At 36.3% G+C, this 9,901-nt stretch overlaps 1 long non-coding RNA gene across 1 annotated transcript in view; it reads right to left on the bottom strand.

The window, feature by feature from the left end:
* Positions 1 to 5,842, bottom strand: part of LOC118765415 — a 21,655-nt gene extending 15,813 nt beyond the window's left edge. The window contains exons 1-2 of the long non-coding RNA XR_005001278.1: positions 5,685 to 5,842; positions 2,953 to 2,956 (exon numbers count right to left, since the gene is read on the bottom strand). This is a non-coding gene — a long non-coding RNA (uncharacterized LOC118765415). The remainder of the gene's footprint in view (positions 1 to 2,952; positions 2,957 to 5,684) is intronic.
* Positions 5,843 to 9,901: the final 4,059 nt, after the last annotated feature.

Genomic DNA, 9,901 nt, shown 5'->3' with positions numbered 1-9,901 from the left:
CGCTCTGAGTTCAAATTCCGCTGAGATCGACTTTGCCTTTCATCCTTTTGGGGTTGATAAAATAAGTGCCAATTGCGCACTGGAATCGATGTAATCGACTTAACCACCACCACCACCACCACTCGAAATTGCTGGTCTTATGCAAAAATTTGAAATCATTAATAGCCGATATAATTATTGGTTGGCTGGTTGATTCATTCGTTCGTTCGTTGATTGGTTTGTTGGTTAATTTCTTAATTCACGTCTTAAATCATATACAATGAGTGCTGAGATAGTAAAAGGGAGATAAAAAAGAAGAATAAGCATAAGAGGTTTATGATGCATGCACATACTTAAAAACAGTGGCAGGCAATGAGTAAAGCTACACACACACACATAGATACACACACACACATAGACACACACACACAAACACACACACACACACGAAGAAGTAATGACTCACAAAGACAGGAAGGAGGAGGAGGAGGTAAATGACAGAGTATTTAGTTTTTATGAGAAAAGTGAAACAAATGAAAATTTTGCTTTGTTTAATATTTTGAAGTAATAAATATTTTTCATCAATTTATATAAGAACCAAAACATTCGATAAAATTTAAATGACAATTTTATCACGTGTACCATATTTACTTATATTATCCATCATGGTGAACGTATACTGCCAAAGTTACCCCTTAATTGATGGGTAACACCTTAGTAAATAAAATGACTGATAAAAATTACATATGGGTATAACTTAAAAAGTTCTGAAGGAGGGATCAGAATAATGCAACCGAAGTGAGGCTGGAGTAAACTTATGTAATGCTGACAATCCACGATATATCATACAGAACTATGGGTTAAGAATTTATAATGAAATGTCAGTGTCAAATTTTGGCACAAGGCCAGCAAGTTCAGGGATGGGGTAAGTCAATTATATCGGCCCCAGTGAATGACTGGTAGTTATTTTATCGATCTCGAAGGGATGAAAGGCGAAGTAGACTTCGGGGAATTTGTACTCAGAATGTAAAGACGGATGAAATACCACCAAGCATTTTCTCGGCGTGCTAAGGATTCTGCTAGCTCACCACTTCAATAATAACAATAATAATAGTAATAGAGAGTGGCATATTCCCTAATGAGCAAAAAAGGCGTAAACGTGGGTCCTATGGTTGTAAAGATTAGCTACTCATCAATAAGATTATCTTAGAAGATTGTCACAAACGGCACAAAAACTTGTCGATAGCCTAGATTAGACTATAAAAAAGCTTTTGATAGTCTACCACATAACTGGATTAAGAAATGTCTGGAAATGTACAAAATAGCACCTACTCTGCGAAACTTCTTGTCTGTAAGTATGAGATCGTGGAGAACCATACTGACTTTGAACAGCGACAATGAATCTCTTAATGCTGGAGATGTAAGAATTTCATGTGGCATTTTCCAGGGTGACTCTCTATCAACACTCCTCTTTTGTCTAGCCTTAATACCACTCTTGAAATTGCTCAGTGATGTACAATATGGTTATAAAGGGTTTGATTAAAATATATATCATCTCATTTACATGGATGATTGAAAGCTCTTTGCAAAACATGACCAACAACTACAGGGCTTACTAGCGATTGTTAAACAATTCAGTTATGACATCAGTATGCAATTTGGCCTCGATAAATGTGCAAAAGGAAAAATGACAGAAGCACCCAATGTTAATCTTGACAAGCAGAATGTCATAAAGGAAATAGAACCGGCGGAGAGCTCCAATCATCTAGAAGCATTTGAAGGGGACGGAATCAAACATTCAGCGATGCGGGAAAGGATGAGAAGAGAATGTTATCTTAGGGAGTAAGGGCAATACGCAAGACAGAGCTGAAAGCAAGAAACAGGATCGAAGTGACCAATACTTTAGCCATACCAGTCGTGACTTACAGTTTCAATATCATTAGCTGGTCAATTACTGAAATATGTAATCTTGACAGAAAAATACGAAAATTGTTGACAATGCATAGAATGCACCACCCTGAAGCAGATATAGAACAGAAAAGAGGGAGGCCGTGGTCTTTTACAACTGGAATTAACAATGAAGATTACCGCAGTAGGCTTAGATACCTACCTGAAAAACTCTGATGACTGGATGTTAAAACTTGTCTCAAAACATGATACCCAGCAACAAAACAGGCAAAGGAATATCTAACTGAATTCTAAATACAAAAAATTCCAGAATTAGACGTATTAGAAACAAGCACAGAAAAAGCTAAGCGTATGAAAACCCGTGCTAAAACTTCTGCCTTAGATATTCTTACAGATAAATGACAAGTAAAACCTCTCAATGGCAAATACCCAAAGAGAGCTAATAGAGCCGATATCGACAAAGCCCTTAACCATCAATGGTTAGTGTCTTCTGGCTTAAAATCAGAAACAGAAGGGTTTATCATAGCAGCCCAAGATCAATGCCTATCAACAAGAAACTTTAAGGCCAACATATTAAAGAACAGTAGCTGCCCAACATGTCGTGAATATCAACAACAAAATGAAACCATTGATCATGTTGCCTTCATGTGCAGTCTTCTTGCGCCCACAGAGTATCCCAACAGGTATGATAGAGCAGCACAATATATTTACTGAGTAATTTGCAAAAACCTGGACCTGCCCCATGATAAAAGCTGGCGGGAACACAAACCACCTCCAGTGCTTGAAAATGATCGCATCTCACTCTGAAACTTCACCATTCAAACTAACAGAAAGATAGATGTGAATAGGCCAGACATTATATTGAAAGACTTCAGACAAAAATCATGCCTCCTCATTGATATAACTGTCCCAATCGCTATAAATGTATCTGTCAAGACCTACCAAAAACTGAGAAAGTATAAAGATCTTGAAATAGAAATTGGTAAAATGTGGAACCTCAAGTCTAAAACAATACCTGTTGTCATAGGTGCTCTGGGAATGACAGTAACAGGGGCTGATTCCTACCTAGCTCAGATACGAGTAAACCCCAAAATGGCAGAAATTCAAAAGATAGTTCTCATGGGAACTGCCCCTATCCTACGTAAAATACTGTTTTTGTAATCTCAAATTTTAAAACAAACTTATTATTTTCTTGTTTTCTTAAACATTCTCTAGAACAATACTATGTACAAAACCAAATATATGACACCCAAGGCATAACACCAATTTGAACTTCTAACTTGTGTTCTTTTGAGGTCTCTGGGTGAGACTTGGTGCCAACTTGTACAAAATCAAAGCAAAAGTTAAACATATAATAATAATAATAACAACAACAACAACAACAGCAACAACAACAACAACAATAATAATAATAATAATAATAATAATAATAATAATAATAATAATAATAATAATAATAATAATAATTATTATTATTATTATTATTATTATTATTATTATTATTATTATTATTATTATTATTATTATAACTATAATGATAATAATAATCCTTTCTACGATAAGCGCAAGGCATGAAATTTAGGAGGAAGCAGTCGATAACATCGACCCCACTGTTTCACTGGTACTTAATTTTTCGATCTCAAAAGGATGAAAAGTAAAGTCGGCGGAATTTGAACACAGAACAAGCTGTGAACAATACATTAAAAAAACCTTAGGAATGAGAACCCAAGTTCAAACTTTCCCCAAGACACCTGATGAAGGCTGGAGGGTATATCAGCCGAAACGTTGTATTAACAACAAACAAGACCAGGACAAATATCCGTCAAATATAAATAATGTAAATAATGTAAAATTCTTTGCGCTTTTAGGATTATTTGTGGGCAGTATCAGGAGATTAAACTTTTCCTTTCCAAACCAATCCCGCTTATTATTGCACTGTTCTACATCCCCACAACACGTGATTATGATTCTCTACTCCACTATCATTCAAATGCCATATGTATTTTGAGATTGAAGCGGGGATGCATTTGTCTTTGTATCTAAACGAATAGGTTTGTTGGCTGTATCTAATTTTGAAATTTTTTTCATAAACACGATGTTTTTCCGAACCATAAACAGCTTTTATACCAGCTCTACACTAGCTCCTTCGTGATTTACTTTTATTGTAGCTCCAAATTTTAGACCCTACATTCACTAAATAACTAAAGTGTCTTTAACAGAACTGATATTGAAAAACAAATTAGTTCTATATACAGAGAGTGAGAAACTTTAATGTATCTTAGTAAGGAAACATACAGCTATATTAGTGACGACTATTGTAATTTATAGTGGATTGAACAATACTTTTTGGTTTCTGCGTGTATTTAATTATTTAGAGCTTGATTCTAAATAGCTTATCACGTTGAAATTTCTTCCTTTCAATATTCTATTATAGTACAGAGCAATCATGTCAAATATAGCCATATCTGCTAATAGATTTTGAAATGGGTCTATTCACATTACAAGTTATGTGTTTAATAATTGCAGGCGAGTGATTAGAACCATTACAAATGTATAATGCTGGCTGGTTGTTAGCTCATTTAAAAATATATACTGTGAAACATATTACTGTTCTGGAAATATTCCAACTACAAACAGATTGGCTTCCTGAACCATCATACCCGTGACCGAGAAAATTTAGACCTAAAATTAAGCACACTTCACAAATTTTCATTGGGACCTTGCGTATTTCTTTCCCGCGCCCCGCTTCACTGAGTAGATAGGTAGCATATAAGTGGATTGTTACTTACAGATAACAAGTCTACGGGCCTCATTCATTGTTTTCCGCCTTCCCGAATTCACTGAGCGAATCAGTTTCATTAAGGCAACAAGACGCTGCCAAAGGCTGGTAAGCACCATAGAATGTGCACATCTTTAAATAAATCCAGTTTCATACCGGTTGCTTAGTTATAAGAGGCTGGCTTCCGTACTGATAACGAACAGACATATCTAATATGAGATTTGATAATGCATGTATAACCAAATGTTGATAGGAGCCATTATATTTGAAATTTTACCTGAAAATTAATTGAACCTGCTGATTTACTGTTGAAACTCTAAACTGAGGTTCACGGGCAGCATTTGTCTAACAGTCAGATTTTTCTCCATCACTCAAGCTCTTTTGTTTTCATTTCTGTAATATAAGATCACGTAGTAGTGAAAATATCTGGTCCTTAACTTCGAATTTTTAGCCAAAAATCGGTGACACAATCACTTGAATTCATGGCTTGATACTAAATAGTTGGACTGATCTTTACACCTATTCATTAAAGCTTACAGGCGGCATACTCAAACTTAATACGGATTTGATTTGCACACACAAACAACGTAACATCCAAATGAGTAGGTGTTTAATATTTAAACATTTAAGGTTCCTGTGCGAAATCCAATGGAGGCACTACCCATATACGGTGCAGAGCACTTCTTTGCAACTATAATTACGCAGTCCAACTGCTTTCAAATACACAACACTCTGTTGTTCGTATTACAGCTCTTACTTCGGTTTGCATTGCATGTCTCTTTTAGTGTACCTGCTTACTCGTATACCATGCGCAAATCATGAATACTTGGAACAGCAACAGAGAAAAACCGTTTGAGATGACAGAATAGCTAGAGCGTCGGACAAAATGCTTATCTGCATTCAAATCAAGCACTGGAGATCAAAGGTGTCGATTGACCCTTTCCACTGACAATCACAGACCTTACGCCAAAATTACGAGGCGTTTGATTAACTTCATTTTTATTACGTATCATGCAACCTCGTGGGGGCGCAATGGTCCAATGGTTAGGGTAGCGAACTCGCTTTCGGAGGATCGCGGTTTCGATTCCCAGACCGGGCATTGTGTGTGTTTATTGAGCGAAAACACCTAAAAGCTCCACGAGGCTTCGGCAGGGGGGGGCAACCCTTGTTGTATTCTTTCGCTGCAACTTTCTCTCACTCTCTCTCTTCCTGTTTCTTGAGTAACGCTGCGATGGACTGGCATCCCATCCAGCTGGAGGGACACATATGCCACAGAAACCGGGAAACCGGGCCCATGAGCCTGGCTAGGCTTGAAAAGGGCGACGTTTATCGTTTATCATGCAACCTCACATAACTTTACTTCAACTCCGCATTAAATTTTTACTCCTTATTTTACTTCCTGATATATCTCCCACATTATTCCATAATATTCATATATTATTTGTTAAATTATTTTCTTTATTATTGATAGATTTATTTTTTAACTTACTTATGCAGCGATCTATTTCTTTAATTATAAATGAATTTATTGCATTATTCAATCCTTTGTTTATACAAAGAAGTAGTAAATTAAATTGATTATTTACTTAACCAACCATTTTACATATTTTTTTTCTTTTATTCATTATTTATTCAATTATCAATAATTTAGTTTATTTCAAACTGTTATTTATTTGAATACTCATTACAATAATTTCTCTTAAACATCACTTCATGGCGTTTTTTATTCAAACTCTTATATACTTATTTACTTCCACTTCTTTCAATTATAGTCTAAGATACATTTCATTTTATCTATCACCCACAAAATTTTACTTTGTTTCGTTTTTTTTTTTTTCTCTCTCTCTTAAGATTCAGGATAAATCTTAATCGTTACTAACACGAAAACATTGCTCAGTCAATGAGACGTGTATTTTATTTCCATAACCTTATATATGCGTTTTGGTATTGTTGATAACAAGAAATCTTAACAGTGACAACACGTGGCTTCAGACGAATAAGAAAAAGTATATGTCAAGGCATGTGGTATCGTGTCTAGCGTGTTGCACTCGCGATCGCGGGATAGCGGTTTCGATTCCCAGAACGGCTGTAGGTTATGTTTTGGAGCAAGACGCTTCGGTTCACGTTGCTCCTGTCCACTCAGCTGTAAATGGGTGACCTTGTGATGGACTGGCGACTCGGAAAAATCACCAGGACAGAATACGTTTTGTATTCAGCGATCGGAAGGATGAATAGTAAAACGCATACTGTGAATCCCCACTGATTAGCATTGGTTGTTCACCTAAGTCTAAGAATGATGATGATACTAAAAGAAAATATAAACATAAATATGAGTACGTGTATGCTTATATTTCCTTAGTTTGTTAAAGCTGTTGTTTATATCGAGTCCTTTTAGATCTTGTAAGGACGCAAACCAATAAATAAGGATCGATGAAATAAGCACTAGTTTGAAAATATTGAACTTGATATCAGCGGCTAAACTCTTGCAGGCGATGTTGGCTTATACGTGACCAAGATTCAATGAATGTAACTAATAAATGAATAAAATAAAGATATATCTGGTTGAAATGATATTTATGTTCAAATATGTACCACTACAGAGTGCTTGCTTTGAATGTCTACAAGCATTGTAAAGATTAATTCACTGATATGTTGAAGCAAGCGCATAGCGAGTTCACTCTAATATCCAGTTCCCGTTTCAATATTAGAGCAATATACCTTTACCTTGCCGAAATTCCACACATTTCAAACAATTTCGCATAATTCTTTGGATTTTGTAATTTGTATTGAAGCTCTTTTTTATATATGAGACTGCAACTTTTGTTGATGTTGCGTTGTTGTTGACTTCTTCTTCTTCTTCTTCTTCTTCTTCTTCTTCTTCTTCTTTCAAGCAGGACTCACGCCGTTAGCAACAAAGAATAATCTCTAATTCGAACGTACTCTAAGCTACTAAGAATGCGTGTGGCAACTTGAAGATCCACCCACCACACGCTATAGACTGCGGTTGCACGGGCGCGAAAGTTACGTTGTTATCCTCATTCTGTAAACGGTGGCTTTTAACGGGTGGAGAGCTGAACCATCCTGGGTTACAGAGGATTCGCAATCTAGACTAGGGTCTGAAAGTTTACCACACCATAGTGGGTTACACCATGGTTCCTCTGCTTTGTGGTAGAAGTAGGAAGAAAGAGTGAGAGAAAGTTGTGGTGAAAGAGTACAGCGGGGTTCACCACCCACCCTCCACACCGGAGCCTCATGGAGCTTAGGTGTTTTTGCTTAATAAGCACTCATAATGCCCGGACTGGGAATCGAAACCGCGTTCTTACGACCGCAAGTCCGCTTTCCTAACCACTGGGCTTTTGCGCCTCCACTGCTGTTGCTGTTGCTACTACTGCTTTACGTGCTCCAGGTCAGCCCTGATCAAGCTGACTCTCGATAAAACATGTTCTAGTCTTGGACATTGCATTTTATTTTCACATGTAATGCGTCTAATCTAAAGTTACATTCATTGTTCTTCCATTTCTAAATTGCTAAGGTGTGAGTTAAGAGAGCTTTGTGTTTTATTTCTAGAATCTAGAACGACTAGATATAGGTCCCAACTGGCTTGCAACGTAACGGTATAGAAAATCTGACGACTACCACGAATCAAACGGATAACATATGAAGAACTCCAAACCTCTACACGGTCGGTTAACCTGCTAGAAATAGTAGCTGAATCTCTCTAGTGTCATTCAAAAAATACATTGAACAGTGTAGACTCTGACACATGATACATAATAAAAGACGGCCAAACAGATTCTGATCATAAGTCTAATGTAGACTGTACAACAAAAATATGCAAAAATACTGGCAAAACTGAATATGTCGAAGGCGGCGAGCTGGCAGAAACGTTAGCACACAGGGCGAAATGCGTAACCGTATTTCGTCTGTCGTTACGTTTTGAGTTCAAGTTCTGCCGAGGTCGACTTTGCCTTTCATCCTTTCGGGGTCGATAAATTATGTACCAGTTACAAACTGGGGTCGATGTAATCGACTTAATCCGTTTGTCTGTCCTTGTTTGTCCTCTCTGTGTTTAGCCCCTTGTGGGTAGTAAAGAACTAGGTATTTCGTCCGTCATTACGTTCTGAATTCAAACTCCACCGAGATCGACTTTGCCTTTTATCCTTTCGGGGTCGATAAACTAAGTACCAGTTAAGCACTGGGGTCGATGTAACTGATTTACGCCCTTCCTCGAAATTGCTGGCCTAGTGCCAAAATATGAAACAAATATTTTCTAATGTAATTAAAGTGAAAACAAATGCAATAGAAGCGTTACAAGAAGAGCAATATTTTAAATTCAATTAAACAATTCGATATGTAAACTTTCTGTAAATATTTATTCAAACTGAAAGAAAGAAAGAAAGAGGATCCGTTTCGCCAAATTTTAACAGACACAAAAATTATATTAGTTATCGCAAAATACTATGGCTGTAATAAATTCAGAAACACCAGTGAGGATTCCTTAATAAAATATTATTAGCGACAGCTTTACTGTTATATTACAAAAATATATCTCTGGATCATACATCAATCACATAATAACATTCAAATCCAGTGTCACTGTTTTGTATTGCAGTATATTTAAAAATAATGCATTTCCAACTTGTCATTATGGCTCTTGTTCGTAACAGCTTTCGTAGCTGACATAAGAGGCCTAAACTCCCAGTTGAAATAGTTGTCTCTGCTTATTATTTATTGATTTCTATATATATTTTTTACTTCCATGTGACGTCAATACATTGTTGCACACTGATTGGGTGTATCTACTCAGAACCAGACGAGCTACGTCAACTGATGACATGTTTCCTAGGATTATATAACAAGAAAAAGTAAAATACTTAAAAATGTGCATCCAACTTAACCTTTATAGAAGGAGGCAGAAGCAATTTTCTAAGCTCAATTTCCCGTTACTTCTCAGTTTATATATATATAATACAGTATTTGGAAGTGCTTATAAAGCATATCGTACGCGGTACTCAGTAAAAAAGCGACGAGTTACTACACTGCCTAAGCCTGGAACTTGCCGCTGTTCACGTATGATTTGTTTCCAGTAAATTCAATAAATAATATGCATATGTGTGAGTGTGTATATGAATACATACATCTGGTTTCTTGTGTATGTGTATACATGTATGCGTATGCATATATATATATATATATATATAATATATATATATATAAAACATTATTGGTGAATTG

This window comes from Octopus sinensis, linkage group LG11 (assembly GCF_006345805.1).
Source record: "Octopus sinensis linkage group LG11, ASM634580v1, whole genome shotgun sequence".
In the NCBI taxonomy this organism is placed as follows: domain Eukaryota; kingdom Metazoa; phylum Mollusca; class Cephalopoda; order Octopoda; family Octopodidae; genus Octopus; species Octopus sinensis.
The sequence above is the reverse complement of the archived record's forward strand: the minus strand, read 5'-3'. Positions and strand labels throughout refer to the sequence as shown.